A 20,242-nucleotide genomic window follows, 5' to 3' on the forward strand; every position below is an offset into this window, starting at 1 on the left:
TGCCTCATGGAAACTAAACCCAACTGAGGGCAATCTCAGTTCCTTCCACAAAGCTCGGAACAAGTGTGTATCTACCCTCAGGAGAGCCAGAAAACAACATCTTTCTCATCTCAAGTCTGAACTCTCAAACCTCTCTCCCTCCTCAAAATCCTGGTGGCGTTTAATCAAATCTGTTTCTGGTGTATGTTCCCCTTCCATCCCCTCCCTTACCTCAAATGGCCGCACTGCTGATTCCACACGTGAAAAAGCTGAATGTCGAAACTCGGTGTTTGCAGCTAAATCTTGTGTCCTAAACCCATCACTATCTCAACCCACTTTACCCAGTCGCACCCAACTGTCCCTGGACTCTGTATCCTTTTCTCCTGACAAGGTGGAGAGCTTGCTTTCAAACCTCGAGTCAGATTCTGCAACCGGTCCAGACGGCATCAGCCCACGTGTCCTCAAAGCCTGCTCTTCTGCTCTTGCTCACCCTCTTTCTGTTCTATTCACCCTCTCATTTGCCCAAGGTCATCTGCCATCTGCTTGGAAATCTGCTAACATCACTGCCCTGCATAAAAAAGGTGCAAAAACAGATCCCTGTAACGACAGACTAATCAGCCTTCTCCCAATCATCAGCAAGGTTATGGAATCCATCATCGCTTCAGACATGAAATCCTTCCTCTTCTCCAATGGCTTGATTTCCAATCATCAATTTGGTTTCAGACAAGGTCACTCTACCCTGGATATGCTGCTTCTGCTCTCCCATCAATGGATGGAGGTCCTCAATGCCAGACAGGAAATCCGAGCCGTATCCCTGGACATATCACGTGCTTTTGACACAGTCTGGCACCCTGCACTACTCACCAAACTCTCTTCCCATGGTATTCAAGGCCATCTCCACTCATGGCTCGCAGACTTCCTCTCCTGTCGCAGTCAACGTGTGTCCCTAAATGGAGTTCTTTCATCCCCTCTTCCTGTGCAGGCTGGAGTTCCTCAAGGTAGCGTTCTGGGCCCTGTTCTTTTTCTGGTTTTCATCAATGACCTCTCGGACTCTCTGGAAAATCCTCTATTTCTCTTTGCCGACGACTCCACCCTCTGCCGTACCATCTGTCATCCCTCAGACTGGCAAGCAGCAGCTTCTTCGCTCACTGCAGATCTGGATAAAATCACAAACTGGTCCAACACGTGGAACATGTCTTTCAATCCAGACAAATCTCACACTCTCACAATGTCTCTTCGAAAGGACCGTTTAGAAACCCCCCCCCATCCACTTTCTCAACAATCCTCTGGAAGAAGTCTTTTCTTTCAAGCTTCTGGGTCTCACTATCTGCCATGACCTTTCCTGGGAAAGTCACATTTCCAACCTCGCCTCAAAAGCCAGTCGCCGACTGGGAATCCTCCATCGTGCAAAGTCCTTCCTCGGCCCTCTTGAGCTCCTGACCACTTACAAAGCTTTTGTCCGTAGCCTGATGGAGTACTGCTCTCCCCTCTGGGCTGGTGATCCTGCCTCCCACCTTTCTCGGATTCACGCTGTCGAAACCAGGGCATTTAAGATCATCGGCATCTCCCGCAATGAAGCTGAGCCTTTGGGCCTCTCACTCAATCACCGCAGGTTGGTCGGTGGTCTTTCTGTCTTCTACTGACTCCTCTCCAGCCTTGCCCCCCCTGCTCTCTCTGCGATTTGTCCCCACCACATTTCCACAGGGCGCTCAAGGTCCACCAACAACCCCCTTCTGGTAAAACTACCAAAATCACGAATCACTGTTCATCTTCACTCTTTCATTCCTCTTTTTTCCCGCCTTTGGAATAAACTTCCTCACTCTATTCTTTCCCATTCTTCCCTCCAGGCTTTCAAAACAGCTGTTCACCACCACCTCTTATCTTCCCCCATCCAAATCCTCGATCTTTTCTACCCCCGATAATCCACCCAAGCCCACTTCCTTCAATTCCCCTGCTTTCCTTCCTGAAAGTCCCTGTAATGTCCATCTTCTCTTCGCCATGGTCCCCGTCCTTTCCCCATCCCTCTCCCTTCCACAGTTCACCTAATGTGTCTGTTCCCCACTGTTTTGTCCCTCCCACTCCCGCCCCTCTTGTCTCATGCCCCCTTGCTGTGAGTTGTGTGTTTGCTCTCATACGAGCCTCGACCAAGGTATACAAAAACAAAAAAAATAAAAATAAAAATAAAAAAAGAGGAGAATTGTTGAGCAATCTGCCGTTTGTTCGCTTGAATCGTTTTGAGAGCATGTATCGAGTCGGGGTTAATTTGTTTGTTGATTGCATGACCTATTGTATTTTTGGTTGTTAAATGGTATTTCTGTTCTGCAATTCCTTCTCCCATGCCATCTACATTGTGAATAAAGATCCCTGGTCTTGGGGTTGGATTCCATTGGTTCTGGTGGCCTTGTTTGATTGTTTCGGCTTGTGGTCTGGTTCGGAAAACCACGTACTATTTATAAAACAAAACTAAACAAGTGGTGCCAGGCACAACAAATCCCACCCATTTAAGGCATAAAGTTATTTTGGGGATCAAATTTAAACTTGATACATCCTTAACCTGAATGTTGATTATAAGGAATAGAATAAGGAATATTTTAGTCTTAGTTTGAAGTCAATTAAACCATTTTTGACGAAGTTATGAGCGAAAAACGATTTTGACCTTTTCGTGACCTGACCTTGACCTTTGACCGAAATGGACCCAAAAGTTAATGGGGGTCGTCCGAGGTGCAGTACCCACCTGTGGATACAATTTGACAGTGTTTCAACCAAGCTGTTTTCCCGTAAAGTTGTATTTTCGTCACCATGTTTTAGTTTTAATGGAAAATTTGTAATTTTGGCCGATGACCATGACCCCCAAAACTTCGGACCCTACTGATCTTCACAAATATGCATTTTTCACCATAGGAATGGGTAGGATTATAAGTGACAAATAGAATAAGGTTCACTAGAAACTTAGTTTGAAGTAAATCAGATCATTTTTGACGAAGTTATGAGCGAAAAACGATTTTCGCATGATGCCTTTGTTCAACATGTGCATCACGCTCATCATCAAGTCATTATATAGAAATCGGCCACTCAGTCAGACCCTCCGAACTTGGATCCCATGAAGTATGGATGGCAAGAAGGTGAGGATGGTGCGATGTGTCTGCTGCACCAGTCACCATTCTGCAGCTGATCAAGTGTGGATGCTCCACCAGCCGGCCATGTTCCACTGGGAGGTGTGGTTGTGTGGCAGCACAGATGTCATGTTCGATGTTTTGCAGTTGTAATGCTAGATCAGACTGTTGTTACGAACAGACAAGGGCAGTAGCTGCTAATCACGATGACGATGACGAAGATTGAACATAATGTAGAACATTGCATCCTTAACAAACTTAATATTTGTTTGCCTAAAAATAAAAGGTAATTTCAAAATCATACTTCCTTAAGTACATACATTTCATGTACATACTTCCTTAAAGACATAACCCAAAGTCATAGTCAACTATCCACGTGTCCGGATATATTTGTGTAAAAATCGTATTCCAATATAATCATCAATTCATTGATCATTGCAAGTAAGTTACTTCAGCCGTCATTGACTATTATTGTATGTAGTATTAATATTTGAGGGTTCATCAAATTCAATTTCTTACTCGAAGTGATCAGTGGAACTGCAAAATAACCATTTTTTATATTAAAATGGTGGCAAACTTTAAAATATGAGACAGGTCTTATATATACACCTTCAATTTTATCATTATCAGATTCCTTGACCATGAAAATATGGTAGTAGACACCAAGATTGTGTTTGTAAGTGCATTGGAAGAGAAAATACAGCCCAAAACAGAATTTATCGAAAGTCGGTGGCGCCATTTTATTTTTCGCCTCGAAAAAAAAATTCCTCAAGGGTGCTGGTCTGTTACCCGGCTGATTCTGATTCAGGATAGCTCAGAGATGATGAATCAACCAAAAAAAAAAAAAAAAAAAAAAAAAAAAAAAAAAAAAAAAAAAAAAATTCATAATGACACCAGAACATGCTTTTTCACATTTCCACTGGACGATATTCACCATCACCGCCTTAATGCAGCACAAAGCACCATTTGCTGTCTTTTGTACATAAGTGTTGAGGAATTATTGACCTTGTTGTGATCGTTGTAGAATTCTGTCGCTGTTGTGGAATTTTTATTCTTAATGTTTTAGCTGACTCGAATGTAAATCCTGTTACTCAAATCAAAGTACGACAGACACCGAGTAACTCACTGTCCACAACAGAAGGTACTTTACTTCAGAGAAAGGTTTATTTAACTTGGTACCAAGGAGCTCAGAAACAAAAGACGAAAGCATCCACAGAATTATTTCTTCACTCCAGCAATGAATTTTTCACTGATATATATATATATATATATATATATATATATACATACATATATATATATATATACATACATACATACATATACATATATATATATATATATATATATATATACATACATACATACATATATATATACATACATATACATACATACATCCATACATATATATATATATATATATATATATATATATATATATATATATATATATATATATATATATATATATATATATATATACATATATATATATATATATACATATATACATATATACATATATATATATATATACATTTATACACACACAAATGAGAGAGTGGAGAGGGTCTGATAAGCATGTAGGTAATAGAACACAAAAATGCAATACGTGTCCACCAACTGGACAGCGAATTACATAATTAAAAGCAAAAGTTGTAGTTATCAAAAAGGTCACCTTGGATTTGGAGAGAATTAAACAAAAAGTCCAATGCGGAACAAAGGAATACAGGATAAAACATTAGGTTATAGGTTTGACAATAATAAAATGATTATAGTAGGCAAGAGTACATGACTGATGTCCGTGAAACAAACAGCAAGGGTTTCTTGTAAAAAGAAGAATATTTTCCCCAACAACAGCGATATCCCAACTTCACTCGGGATTTGCAGAAACTGGCAGCTTTTGCTATCATATTCTTGAACCCCTGTACCTTTTGTTTTTCTCCTCCTATGACGGACTCAATGGAGATATTTTTCAATTTCATTACCTGCAAAGAAAAGTCAAATATCGATTGCAGCAGAGTTTTGACCTCTTGCACAACTGCATTTGTATTAAATTTTATGTTCTGAAATATGACAGAACATTTTTTCCCCCACTTTTGAAACTGGATCACCAGCACTCAATCCATTTGGCAGAGCTGGTTTCAGTGTTGTTCTGCCATTAAATGCAGTCCCTTCTCTGAACAGACAAGGTTCTTACTCTTTGTCTCTTGAAATACATTGCCAGTTGGAGTAAAACAATGACGTCAACCTTCTTAATCTTCCAAACAGTTCCTGCTACATGTATGCTAAAAGTATAAACCAAACTGAAAGGAGAAAACAACATATGGGGTTGGAAGTGGTATGAAATGTCAATCCTGGAAGTAAATGGAGTAGCGAGCCCTGAATAGAAACATGAATGCAAGAATGAGCCAAAAAGGAAACAGGAAGAACATTGAATCAAATAACAAGTGAGCAACAAAAGATGCGATAGAGGAAATTAAATTGCAAAAGCGTGTGGGTTGTTGGCAAAGAGAAAACAAGAATGACGGCACCGTTGTCACAACCTGCGACTATATATATTGTTACGGAAATGGCCCTTATTGGACATCCAAATATAGGATTAGCTCAGTTCCCCCATTAAATGCATGTATCGCGAGGTTGTTTGGTAAAAAGGATATTATATGTGTGTCGGGAGCTGTAAAAGGCTGTTTTATTGTCTGTGCGGTGGTGGAGGACTGAGAGATCCATCTTATTCCTACCCCATCCCGGGATAGGCCCCTCCCAGTCAGCTGAGGGGGTATGACCTGGAGAGAGGATGTGGCTCGAGGGAGGAAGTGATGCGAAGGGGAGGGGTTTTTGTTCAGCTTCGCTGAGAGAGGCGTGCTCATGAAAAGAGAATAGTTTTTGGAAAACTGCAGACACTGAGAGAAGGCGTCCTCGTTTGTTGAAGGATTGAACGAGAGAGAAAACGAAGACCTCAGGTTCAGGTTTGGAGTTTGAAAAACTGCAGGCGGTTGAGAGGGTGCTCCTGTGTCGATGGAGTTAATGAAGCGAGCGAACGAAGGCTTCATGGAAAGAGAAGAGTGTTTGGAGAACAGTCGCTCTCGAGAGGGTGCCCGTGGTTCGAGCCAGCGAACGTAAGAGAGGCTGCCTGCACGTCTAATCGGCGACCGACTCTAAGGAAAGAAAAGGTGATTCGACAGAGAGAGGAACTGAGAGGACGAAGCGGAAGTCGGGCTTCGAGGCACGAAGGCAGGAGAGGAGATGTCAGAGCCTCTGACGGTCCTTGCTCACACCAACGGCTCGACACGTTTGCCGATCCGCTTGCCGGAGCCCGGCACCTCAATTTGGGCCTTGTCTGGTGAACGGGCCAGGCCTGGATTTGTATGCTGGACCGTGAGAGAGATCGGCTGAGTCCCATCGTCGACATTGCGCAGGGCCGGAACGCGCTGAGGAGGGCGTGCACACGCCGTGACTTGAGAAGGAAGAGTACGGCGCCACCATCTTGCCACGCGGCGCGTTCGAGCTGGAATTTCGAATCCGTGGACATCCGCCTGTCGCGAGCGACATTCGTGCTTTTGACACTGTCCTCTCGTCCATGAAACCTCACCAAGTACTCTGTCTTGTCTTGCATGCATGCTGTCTGTCTTTGTCTGCACGTTTTCTAAGGCATATTTCGGTAGCGACCCCCTCAAAACCTGTAGTCCGTGGTTCCTGAGTTAAGAACGGGTTGAGGATTGTTTATAAAACCATTGTCGTGAAAGTTGCTTGTGTTGTGATCCCCGATGTTCCCCAATAAATTTGGTTAATTCGTATGAAGTTGCCGCTATGGATTAATTTGTGTCGCGTCGAGGAACGATCCATTCGATTGGCATATAAAACCAAAATGTTTACAGACTGGCAGAAAACGCTCGGCATCTGACAAAACCAGTCTGTAACCAGGGGTTCTATTTCCCCAACTGGCAAGGTACAAGGATTACATTGGTATCGCGATTGAAGGCGTGTGACCCGAGGCCTGTGCTGAGCCGCCGGCGTTATAAACCCCCGAGACGGCGGTGGTGAGGGTGGTGCCAAGAACCGGGTGAGAATCCCGCCACCCCGGATCCGCAACAATATATATATACATAGCATCCTCTGTTTACTCAGCTCTCTCATCCTTGCTCATGCCCCACATACCACGTGGTGAAAGCTGGGTCTGAGAGTAATAAAAAAAAATCATTACCCACGCCTCAGATAACATTCTCTACTCTGTCTCATTAACCTTGTGCTGTGTCTGTCCCGTGTTCCCATGTGAATGAATGAGATAAGATAGATAAGATTAATCGTGATTCTGGACAGGGGCTTTACCTTTATATCTGTTAACTCAGGTGTGTGTGTGTGTGTGTGTGTGTGTGTGTGTGTGTGTGTGTGTGTGTGTGTGTGTGTGTGTGTGTGTGTGTGTGTGTGTGTGTGTGTGTGTGTGTGTGTGTGTGTGTGTGTGTGTGTGTGTGTGTGTGTGTGTGTCCTCCCTCTGTTCCACCATCACACCCTCTTGCTCTCTCTCTGTGGTAATAAACTCTTTGTTCATAAAAACCTGCATGTGGTCATTCGAGGTAAGGGACTTCCCCATTAAGCATGAGTGAATTGGCTTTCAAAATCTGGTGACGGGCCGACTGGAAAACACGCATTTTGAAGCAGCATTAAAAGAGTTGATTTGTCACAGTTATGTCAGAATGGTTATATCAGAACGAGATGATTCGTCACATGGTCACGGATTGTTTAACCCCAATATGGAGCCATTCAAAAATTACGTAACACTCGTTTTTTTAGGGAGACATGTAGGGACTTAATTAAACCTCACTAATAATTTTTATTCCACATACGATTAGATTTTTCGGGGTCCCTCATCGTGATTACCACTCGACCCCAAAAAAGCCATTGGACATCTGATGCAACAAACTTAGATAGTGTATAATCACCAGAGGCCAACTGCAGAGGGTCTGATCTTGCAAGGAGTGGTGTGCACTTAAGAGCAAAGGAAGTGGGAAGGTGAGAGCAAAGGGGGAAATTGAGAAAATATGGGAAGAACGACAAGGGAGAAAATGAGAGAAGAGTGAGGGAGGATGGGAGAGAACAAGTTAAAAAAAAAAAAGCAAGAGGGGTAATAAGAGGGAGGGGAAGGAAAGGGGAATGACAATGTGCAAAAGTTTTGGTTGAAGATGCTTACATTTCACAATTAAGTGAATGGCCCACGAAGCCCTCCATCAGTCTGACCACAATGGCCGTCTTCTAAGGATGAACTTTTTCGACTGAACAGTGTTGCCATCTTCTTTCTCAAACCCTTGATGCAACAGCGTTGCTTCAATGATTTCACTGCACACGCACACATAACGTAATGTTTAAGTGGAGAAGATTTTGCTCGCAGGAAATTTTTTTTTATCAAAACCATACAAAAAATTAAAAGTGGAAGATACTAATTATTTTGCCAAAGAAAGAATAAAACATTTTATTTGTCATGAGATGCTTGTGAATCTAATCTTCATAATATAAGTAAGCTGGTATGTATCACAAAGTATTGCTTTGTACAAGTTTAGCATCAACACAACAAGAATCTGGAAATTGTTTGCATTTTTAAAATTCTCAACATTCTCCAACACATTTGGTTGATCCATAACTGAAATTTAAATGTGAGTGCCTGACCTCAAAAGTTCTGGTAAAACAATACTTATTGGACTCTGAACTCTCTGAAATTGGACTATTGTAAAATCTGACACAATATTTATTGGGCAATCTGTGTCGATCGACACAGATCATTTGATTCCTGACTTTCTGAAGATATTTCATGGTCATCCAAGGAATGGTGCAATTTGCAATCAAACCACAACAAGAAACATATTTATTTATTCACAAGGATCTTGGCTTAGTCCAGTCGCTTCGGGTAAAAACATTTACTGACTGGACAAAAGCACCAAACTTGGTACAGGGCTTCTATATGATGTACTAAACAATTCTAGAAGGGGAGCCAAGCACAAAAATTGCATTGGCAGCTTTCATAGGCCTTCAAATTTTCGTCTTTAGCCATGCCCAAAAATGCTCCTATTGTTGTGGAGGAACCACTGGAATGCGGACAAAATGGCGGCACTGGCGGCAGTAAGTGTGTTTTTAATTTGTAATCTGCTCGGAAATTTGTGTTTTCAGTCATTTGTTCTCATTGATATGACAAAGAAAGCAGACTACGAATTAAATGAGAGACAATAGGCATCATATGTGATATTGTGGAGTGAATTTTGACATGATTGGAGAAAAAAAAAATCGATCATCAATTGCTGATCCGGTTTGACCCTGGAGGAAGACGATCGATCAATCGTCATCGATGATGATGATAAGGCCAGGAGGAGGGCTGGGTGGGCTTGCCTTCATTTTGTGTTCAATCACATGAGAGAGAACATAATAGTGGTGCAACTTAGCTAAATATAGCATAACAATTGTGCATTTTGTGAGGAAAGCACCAAATTTGGCACACTAGTAGCCTTTCATATTATGAACAGATTTGGATATTGGGCTATCTCAAATTCAGCCGCTGATGGCTGTGGCAGCCATTTTTCAAAATGGCCACCAGCGGTTACTGTTATGACACATATCTGCTTTACTGGAGAGGAATGCAGGTTGATAGTGATAGTTTATTTACTAATAAAGGTCCAATAATGGTCAAAGAAAGTAACAATTTGATTTGGTTGAGAAAAAAAAAGTTAAAGTGGACTAATTAGTCTTATTAAGACACAGATTCTGAATGAAAACCAATGATAAACATTCATAGCACTATTGGCTTGGCACATGGTAGTAGAAGTGGTGTGCGTGCATATTGACCCCGGAATCGTGCATGGTTGAGTTGCCAGCTTCCATTTGTTGACTCGATTCATTGTTATTTTGTTCTGTGCCCATAGAGTTCTCTATGCTACCCCATTGTTAACCGTAGTTCATCAAGTTGAGTTTGGTTTGCAGGCTGCAGTTTGGTCATAGGATTATCTCAGTCACGGATTACCGGGTGACGAGGTTCTGCATGTATTTCCGTTCTGCCTTCACGGCGCCAGTTCCAGTTTGCTACTGAGTGAGGAAGTTCTCTCTTCGTACCGGCGTGTTGGCGAGATATCTTTACCATGATAACTCGTTAGTTTTCAGGTTATCTTCGTTTGATTGACGGCAATGCCAAACCATTTGTAAGTAGTTTTCCATTCTAGTTTCCATTTTCATGGCTAAGCAAATTTGTTTTGGTCAGTTTGTTGAGTAACCCTTCTGTTTTCTGAAACTGCATTTTTATTGACTCTTAGTCAATCGCAACACATCTCAGCACATCGGCTCGAAGTAACCTAAATATGGATGAATTCGGTCATATTGGGAATGAAGCCATGTCAGTCAGATGATGGGTGTGAATTGTCTATGTGCCGTCACCAGCGTCTGTAGAAGATTTTACAAGTGGCAATAGTATTTATGACTATGGGCTCGGAGAAAACCGGTTTAATTCATAACTAATTTGTCCTACATCGTGTCATTGCAGATCCTGATGGTGGTGGTTGCTGGTGAACAGAAGATACCGCGTGTAACATTGAACAACTTGACCATGTCCAAGAGCTTCCAATTGGTTGGCCTTGAACGTCCTGTCCCATCAACATCAACGCATCCAACTCAGACTAACTGGAAGCTGTGTATCATTTGCCAAGAGGACAAAGCAGAGTCTCTGACATGTCCTTCACAGTCCAAGCGGAAAGACTCTGGGAGTGGGTACAGTTCACTCACAGCCGATTTGATCAGATTCAGTGAGCTTGGCCAACTTCCAGGAACACTTCAGTTGGAAAGACTCAACGAAGGGTATGGCATTGAAGCAGCCATGGTTGCAAACAATGCTTTCTACCATCAAACATGCAAGCTCAAATATAACAATACAAAATTGCAAAGGGCAGAAAAGCGAACACTCATGACAGAAGGAGAGATCCATGACATACCAGATGCGTGCAAACGGACCAGATTTCATTCAAGATCATCCAGTACAGAGAAGGCCCAAGAAGCCCAGTGTTTCTTCTGCAGACAACCTGCGGGAACCGATGGTGTTCACGAAGTTGCAACATTTCAAATGGACAGTAAAGTTCGAGACTGGGCAGCCATTCTTGAAGACACAGAACTGCTCGGCCGACTCAGTGCCGGGGACATGGTCGCCGAGGACGCCAATTACCATAAGAAGTGCTTTTCAGTGCTGCACAACCGTGTTGGAAAGGCCCAGTCTGAGGGACCCAAGTACAAAGACAAGGAGCGAGAAGTATCACGTTTTGTCTTTGCCGAACTGGTCCTCTACATAGAAAAAGCTAGGCTAGATGAGGAGACAGCACCGGTGTTCAAGTTAGCTAATCTCGTAGAGCTCTATCAGTCCAGAATGGAACAGCTAGGGGTTAAGCTCGACACAAGGGTCCACTCCACACGACTGAAGCAGAGACTCCTTACCCAGTTCCATGACATGTGCGCACACACAAAGGGGAGAGACGTCCTGCTGGTATTTGAAGAAGACGTTGGGGCTGCTCTCATCAAAGCCTGCGATCTGGACAGTGATAATGATGTGGTCCATCTTGCACGTGCTGCACAGACCATGCGCCGCCACAGGTTTGAAGAAGCTGAGCCCTTCAACGGATTCCCTGAAGGATGCCAAGGAGAATCTGTGCCATCAATGCTGCTTGCCCTGGTGAGCATGGTCCTCGAGGGTCCCAGCATTAAGGATTAGATGGCAGACACAACCCCTGCAGCACTTGCCATTGCCCAGATGCTGAAGTTTAACTGCATCAAGCACAACCAGGCACATCGCACCACAGGACCCGTAACTGCCAAGCACAGTGCTGCACAGGAGACCCCAGTTCCCACATACGTAGGGATGATGTTGCATGCTCACACACGAAAGAGGGAGTTCGTAGACAGGTTGTCACACCTAGGCATGAGCGTCTCATATGCGCGTGTTCTCGAGCTCTCGGCTCAGATGGGGAACAGTGCCTGCCAACAGTTTCACAGAGAACAAGTGGTCTGCCCCCCAACGATGCGTTGCAATGTCTTCACATCAGCCATAGAAAATATCGACCACAATCCCAGTTCAACGACAGCGAAAGAGTCCTTCCATGGTATAGCCAGCTCCCTACTCCAGCACCCCTCTTTCACTGGCGAAGGAGTGGACCGAAGCATTGTAATCGTTGGTGGATCTAGAGATGCAAGCTCGAAGATGGTCGGCCACTTGCCACACTACTATACTGATGTGTCCGCAGTCACTACCAGCATTAAAAACCTGTATGTTCCAGCTACGAGAGTGGTGTCCTTGACCAGAGATGACTTCAAGGAGCAGACTGAGGAGGAATACCTGTGGAAAGAGCACGCAAGGCGGCTCCTCGAGGACAACACTGGGACATACGAGAACATATCGTGGTCAGCGTTTCATGCCAGTCACCAGCTGTCATTACGTCAAACCATCAGCCCCACCGCCCTGCTTCCACTGTTCCTTGACAGTGCCCACACAGTGGCCATGATCCGGCACTCCATGGATGTGGTGAAGAATGCTGTAGAACAACTGCATCCTGGCCAGACACCTGTCGTCACCTTGGACTAGCCACTGTTTGCCTTGGCAAAGCAGATTCAGTGTAAGTGGCCAGAGAAGTATGGTGAAGAAAAGATGGTAGTGATGTTTGGTGGGCTCCACATCAAGATGGCCGCCCTGAAGACGCTGGGCGACTGGCTGCGAGGAAGTGGCTGGGTACAAACCTTGGTGCAAGCTGAGATTGCAACGCTAGGGACAGCGACTCCTTCCTGCGAGCTGCCCATGTCACCCGCACAAGAAGAGCTCATCAAATCACTGCAGCGGCACTGCACATCCTGCAACACCGTGCGTAAGAATGCCACTGTATGACGTATTTTGATGATGCAGAAGACCTGCCTGCATTCGAAGAATGGTGTCACCAGAGAGGAGAAGACATTCCCAACTTTCAGTACTGGGCAACTGTGCTGGAACTGGAGATGTTGGTACTGGTCTTCGTGCATTCTCTGCGGCAGGCTTCATTCACGATGTACCTTGATGCCGTGACGGAACTGGTCCCATGGTTCCATGCCTTAGACCACACACACTATACCAGGTGGGTCCTTGTTCACCTAAGGGACATTATTGCATTCCCAATGAAGCACCCAGATGTGGCTGGAGAATTTATGGCTGGCAACTTCACTGTACAGAAGACGAAGAACGTGTTCTCTTCGATCCCAATCAACCAGGCACATGAACAGAACAACGCATGCATCAAAGGAGATGGTGGAGCAGTCGGCCTCACTGATAACCCAAGTGCCCTGCGGCGTTGGATGATTGCTGGGCCAGAAGTTGCCAGGGCCATAGAAGAGTTCCAAGATAGCCATCAACACTGGGGGAGGCGAGAGGACACACGTCATCACGACCAGACACCAAGTGTGCAAACCTCTTTCACCAAGGATGTCTGTGCCCTTGTCAGCGTCATAGAAGAGCTTGGCAACCCCTTTGAGGAAGAGAGTATGGAGCTGGTTGTCCTTGACACAAAGGAAATTGCAGGTCCTGCTGCAGTTGAGAATGTCAGGAATGTGAAGAAGATTGGCCAAGAGCAGTTCCAGGCTTTCACCAGAGAATGCCTGGTGGAAAGGACCAAGCCAATTGATGATGCAATTCGTCGGAACAAGCTGAAGGTGTTTAGCACTTCCACCCCGAGAAGTGTGAGCAAAGGGAAACAGCAGCTGGCCTGTCTCAGGAACGATGTGGCACTTTTCTCACGGTTCTACATTGGTTGCCAGACGAGGGATGGAAACCTTGAAGAGTTCTTTCGTCATGAGAATCAAGCGTGTCCTCCAGCTCTCTCTGATGGAGAAAGTCTCTGTCTAGGTCCGAAGAGTGATCTACTCAAATGCTTTGAAGAGTTCTCCAATGCCCAATCAGAGGCTCCTGATACCACCAGCCTAGTTGTTGATGGGGCAGTCATTGTCCAGATGCTGAAGCCTGCGGGAGCCAAGAACTTTGATGACTGCCCAGGATGTCTTCATACCGTACCTGTCAACAAAGCTTCAGACTGTCACGCCTGGACCTGGTCTGGGACGGCTACGTTGCTGATTAACTGAAAGGCAGTGCAAGATCAAAGCGTGGAAAAGGAGTGCATAGACGCGTGGTCGGAGCAGCGGTTATACCTGGAAACCGGCAGAACTTCCTCCGAGTGGACACTGTGGGGGAAAAATTTATATGAATGCATTTTAAATTGTAACAAATGGAGTTTCAGAAAATGTAACTTTTATGCTGCAAATTGAATTGGCTGTCATTTCTGGCCAAAAGACTTTTGCCCTAAATGATAAGAAATTTGTTGTTCTGGAGCAGAGTGACCGAGCTGATAAATGAACCTTTGCTTAGAAATGTACGTGGTGGCTTTTCGTCTAAAGGACACGTCTACAGTCTGGGTGAATATCCCCCAACCTCTCTCTCACGAAAGTATAAAATGCTTTGAAATCTAAAATTGTTTTCAGTACAAGCACGTGAGGAAGTATAGTTTCTCAGTGGCTCGTACTCCTTGGAACTGACCAAGTACCAAGTTAGAATAAAACTCTGATGTAATGTAGAAGTGAATTGAATCGGGTTGGTCTAACTGTTAACTAAAATAAGAATAAATGAAATAGAACCAAATAATATTGCAATCAAATGGGGATTCTTAAGTTCATTGTACAAGGGTGAGAAGTGTATGGTGTATAATTAATTAGGAAATAAATTGTTTCACAAGGAAGGACTTGTGTGGACATCAGTTTTATCAGTGTCGATAGGGTTTTTGTAGGATTTTATAATCAAATCGGACAAACGTTAAACTCTGTCTGAAGTCAAATAGGATTCCACAATCGGCCAGTTAGAATCCTTCAGGAGGACAACGATCACAACAAGGTGGGTTAAAAAAAAAATCCAATTCAACACCAACAAGACCGAGCTGTTCAAGTTCCTATCAGAAGCTATCTTCAGGTGGTTTGACCAGGATGACAAGCAGCTGGTTATCACTGATGGAGAGGCAGACTTGAGCAAGCCACTGCTGTGAGACCTGGCCTTGCTTGCCCCATGCAGCCACGAAGAAGCTGACAGTCGAATGTTGCTGCATGCATCCCATGCAGCGATGGTCACCACAAGATACTGATCAAGACAGTTGACACCGATGTTGTGGTGTTGGCTGTGTCAGTGGCCCAGGAACTGCAACCAGAAGATGAACTGTGGCTAGCATTTGGCACTGGGAAGAGTTTTCAGCACCTGGCGGCCCACAAAATAGCAGCTGGCCAAGGACCAAAGAAGGCACAGGCACTCCCAATGTTTCACGCTCTGACTTGGTGTGACACTGTATCTAGCTTTGCTGGACATGGTAAGAAGACTGCTTGGACAATCTGGACCGTTCTGCCAGAACTTACAGACACACTGCTGAAGCTATCCTCTGCACCAAGTGGCATACCAGACAATGTCATGCACACCATCGAGAGGTTCGTCATATTGCTCTATGACAGAACCAGCACGTGCAACGACATTGACAAGGCCCAGAAGAAACTCTTCGCGAAGAAGAACAATGTGCAGCTGATCCCGCCAACCAAGGCAGCTCTGGAGGAGCATGTGAAGAGGGCAGCCTACCAAGGAGGCCATGTGTGGGGTCAAACACTGCTACCGACGCCAGAGCTGCCTCCTCCATCCAGCTGGGGCTGGGTCAAGAATGATGAGGGGGTGTACGAGCCACACTGGACGAAGCTACCCAAAGCAGCCCACACCTGATATGAGCTAGTATCGTGCAAGTGCAAGAAGAGCTGTCTGAAGCGTTGCAAGTGCAAAAAGGCCGCACTTGAATGCACAGCTTTGTGTGTGTGTGAGGGAGAGTGCTCACAAAATCGAGAGAATATTAACAGAGCAGACTGTGTCACTGATTCAGAACATTTAAATCAGACATCTCTCGATCAATTTCTATGAGTGAGATGTCGGTATTAAAATGAATGAGACGCAGCCCATGATTCGTTTGCAACCATGCTCAACAACCACTGACTTTACAAAAGCGATGTTGGTATTCATATCAATCAGACGCAGCCCGCGATTCGTTTGCCACAATGCTCAACAACCAATTTCTATGAGTGAGATAGTCGTCCGGTACAACAAATAATAAGCAGCCATCTTGCAAAATGCTGGCTATCTTTAAACTTGAGATGGCTACAGGTTATGTTTTTCTTAATTCAGCTTTTAATAAATGTTCAAACCAATGTTAGAGTGAAATTTTAGTAACCGCTAGTGGCCATTTTGGAAAATGGCTGCCACAGCAATCAGCGGCTGAATTTGAGATGGCCCAATATTCAAATCTGTTCATAATATGTTAGGCTACTCGTGTGCCAAATTTGGTGCTTTCCTCACAAAATGCACAATTGTTATGCTAAGTTGCCCCACTATAAGCCTTTTTATGTAGTTGAACGTTTTATGATGGGGATAATTCTCAGCAGGAGGGGAGGGGTGAAGTAAAGAAGGGCAAGAAGCCAAAAAAGGGCAAGAAGGGGAGTGACCCCCATGACAGAGAGTGTGCCAGTGCGGAGCCCTTTTTTGAAGTCTTTTTCTAATTACCTGGCCTTTAAATATGCCACAGAGTTGAAATTTCCATTAAATAAAGGTTATCCTCGACCTTTATTTAGCTGTAAAACAGCTTTTTATGATTGCCTATTTATTCCTGAGAGGGAGCAGCAATCATATTGTCATGCCCTGAGGGCCCAATCAAAACAGAAAGTGTACCAGTGCTGAGACTCTTTTAATTTGACATGATTTCACCTAATCAATTTGCTGATTTTACCACTTTTGACCATTTTGTGAATGATTATTATCGAATCTAATGGCTAAGCAATGTTTTATAAAAAGTCAGTTCTGCGCATATACAAAAAGAATCAATCATAATAAATAACAAGCATGGTGATTTAAAATAGTGTGTAAATTTTGTGCTCTAATTTTTAAACCAACTTTTGATTTTTTTCAATTCCACTTGAAAGTGTGACTTTAAATAATTTCAGGTAGGTTATAAATACTATAATTTCAATTGTACCAAGTTAATTCCTATATTTTTTCAAAAATTCTTACATTTTTGTGTTGGGGAGTCCAACCTGATGACAAAATCAGCCTGTTGGCATAATTAGGGCTATTTTGACAATATCCTAATTTAGTCCCGATAGGTACAGATACAGATGACTCCTTTAGAAAAACTCTTCTTAATTCCAGGTCACACACCGGGTTGATTGGGACCTTTGTGTCGTGTGCCAGTCACTATCTGCAGAGGAATTACGTTGTCCCCTCGATTCCAACTCATGGGATGGAAATAGTGCAGCATACACCTATTTCCTTTAGAACGTTGGGCTGTTCCAGGAAATGAATGCACTTCCCGTCAATATGGGGTATGGTAGTTCTGGTACAGCAGAGTGTTTCATCCAAAACAAGGCTCGTTGGCACAAATCTTGCCATGACAAATTCGATTTGGCGAATGATCCGATTTGTGGTTTCTCATATGCGTCTCGCGAGGGGACTGGAAGATGGAACCTACTGTCGCCGAGATTCGACTATTCATCCCGATCTCAGGGGTCGTACCTTGTTTGTATGGGGTAGAATAACCCATCTTTACCCAATATCACTTACGTTGATCAGGTCCCGGCCCGTTTAACTTGAGAGAATTGATCCAGAACATGGTAGTGGGAAAGTGGGAAAACTGGGGGTTTATGCAGGTTTGTAATTGATTTGAAGATATTTTGCCATTTCCGTTGTATATAAAACATGGATGAAACATATTACATAATTTGTGACGGCGTATTTAGAAACAGCGATGCATCTTCTCCGAAAATACAGCAATGTCATTTTTCACGTTTTTGACCTTGACCTTGACCTTGACCTTCATGGGTGACCTCGACTTGGGCTCCCCTTCTGAAAATGCAGGTTATGGTCCAAGTATGCTGTGCAGCAAGTTTGTTGCTGGTATCTAGTAGGTAAAAGTGTTAAAGAGATTTTTACGGTCCTGACCATTCCCATGGTTGCCACTGACAAACCAGATAGATCTTTCCACACAGGTTGCCACTGACAAACCAGATTCTTCATGCTTCATGCACTGCCCTCACTCCCCCACACCCCCAGAAATACCTCTGGAAACGGCTTCCCCTCCACTCCCACTTCATGTTTGTGTGTGTGTTGTACTGTCCACCAAACAGTGATGACTCCACTTACATCTCCCGCTCCAAAAACATGGACCAACTTCCATCCTCTCACCCCAACTCTATATTCCTCAAATGTGGTAACTTCAATTGTCATCATGCAAGCTAGCTTGGTGTGGGTACCTCTCTCACCGACCACGGAACTTCAGCAAAAGACTTCTGCAACTCATTGGGACTGATTCAATTGATCAGCTTCCGACCCGGTTCTCAACCAATGGTACTCCATCTCTTCTGGATCTGATTTTGACAAATTTCCCTGAAAAGATCTTCTGTTCTTCCTCCGCTCCAATTGGTTCATCGGACCACGTACTTGTCAAAGTGGACATCTCTCTGGCTATCAGATTACCACCTCAGCACCGTCAAGTCTGGCATTTCACTCAGGCCAACAGGCAGTGTCTCCAAGCAGCCATCAAACTTCTAGACTGGTCTCCCATCTCTACTTGTCCTGAGAACTCTCTCTCATTCTCTCTCTCATTCTCTCTCTCTCATTCTCTCTCTCTCTCTCTCATTCTCTCTCTCTCTCTCTCTCTCATTCTCTCTCTCTCTCTCTCTCTCTCTCTCTCTCATTGTCTCTCTCTCTCTCACTCTCTCTCTCTCTCTCTCTCATTCTCTCTCTCTCTCTCTCTCATTCTCTCGCTCTCTCTCTCTCATTCTCTCTCTCTCTCTCTCTCTCTCTCTCTCTGTCCATCCTCTCTCTCTCTCTCATTCTCTCTCTCTCTCTCATTCTCTCTCTCTCTCTCATTCTCTCTCTCTCTCATTCTCTCATTCTCTCATTCTCTCATTCTCTCATTCTCTCATTCTCTCATTCTCTCATTCTCTCATTCTCTCATTCTCTCTCTCTCTCATTCTCTCTCTCTCTCATTCTCTCATTCTCTCATTCTCTCATTCTCTCATTCTCTCATTCTCTCATTCTCTCATTCTCTCTCTCTCTCATTCTCTCATTCTCTCATTCTCTCACTCTCTCTCTCTCTCTCTCTCTCTCTCTCTCTCTCTCTCTCTCTCTGATTTATCTCTTCTCCTCTTCAGTTGTCTTACCTTTACTCCCACCCATGGTATACTGAAGCTTGTGGTGAGGCAGTTGTCCTGATACAACTTGTCTTTGCCTCCTGGAAGGCAAATCCAAATGAAGGCAACCTCAGTTCCTTCCACAAAGCTCAGAACAGTGTGTGTCTACCCTCAGGAGAGCCAGAAAACAACATCTTTCAAATCTCAAGTCTGAACTGTCAAACCTGTTACCCTGCTCCAAATCCTGGTGGCATCTCGTTAAGTCTGTTTCTGGTGTATGTTCCCCCTCCATCTCCTCCATTACCTCAAATGACCACACAGCTGACAATGCATGTGAAAAGGCTGAATGCCTCAACTCGGTGTTTGCATCGAAATCTTTTGTCCCAAACCTATCGCTTTCTGTACCCACCTAACCCAGTCACACCTTGCTCTTCCTGGATTCTGTGTCCTTTTCTCCTGACAAGGTGGGGAGCTTGCTGTCAAACCTTGACTCAGATTCTGCAAGTGGTCCTCATGGCATCAGCTCATGTGTCCTAAAAACCTGCTCTGCTGCTCTTGCACACCCTCTTTCTGTTTGTTCACCCTCTCATTTGCTCAAGGTCATCTGACATCTGCTTGGAAATCTGCAAGCATTACCGCTCTGCATAAAAATGGTGCAAAAACAGATCCCTGCAACTACAGAGCAAATCGGCCTTCTCCCAATCATCAAGAAGGTTACGGAATCCATCATCGCTTCAGACATTAAATCCTTCCTCTTTACTATGGCTTAATTTCCGATCATCAATTTGAATTCAGACCGGGTCACATGACCCTGGATATGCTGCTTCTGCTCTCCCAACAATGGATGGAGGTACTGAATGCCAGACATGAAATAAGAGCCATCTCCGAAGATATAATCACGTGCCTTCGATACGTTCTGG

The 20,242-nt window shown here is 44.2% G+C and overlaps 1 long non-coding RNA gene and 1 pseudogene across 2 annotated transcripts in view; one reads left to right on the top strand and one right to left on the bottom strand.

Moving 5' to 3' along the window:
* Window positions 1-4,642: 4,642 nt before the first annotated feature.
* Window positions 4,643-20,242, bottom strand: part of LOC147016257 (uncharacterized) — a 42,568-nt gene continuing 26,968 nt past the window's right edge. The window contains exons 6-7 of one of the 2 annotated variants that reach the window (XR_015049014.1): window positions 8,284-8,429; window positions 4,643-5,083 (exon numbers count right to left, since the gene is read on the bottom strand). This is a non-coding gene — a long non-coding RNA (uncharacterized LOC147016257). Of the gene's footprint in view, window positions 5,084-5,192; window positions 5,478-8,283; window positions 8,430-20,242 lie in introns of those variants that run through there. The other variant, XR_015049013.1, reaches the window with a different exon arrangement.
* On the top strand, window positions 10,617-16,273 carry LOC147016258 (uncharacterized; annotated as a pseudogene).

Source organism: Eptatretus burgeri, chromosome 11, assembly GCF_056783735.1.
Source record: "Eptatretus burgeri isolate ZD-2024b chromosome 11, Ebu_testis_v1, whole genome shotgun sequence".
In the NCBI taxonomy this organism is placed as follows: domain Eukaryota; kingdom Metazoa; phylum Chordata; class Myxini; order Myxiniformes; family Myxinidae; genus Eptatretus; species Eptatretus burgeri.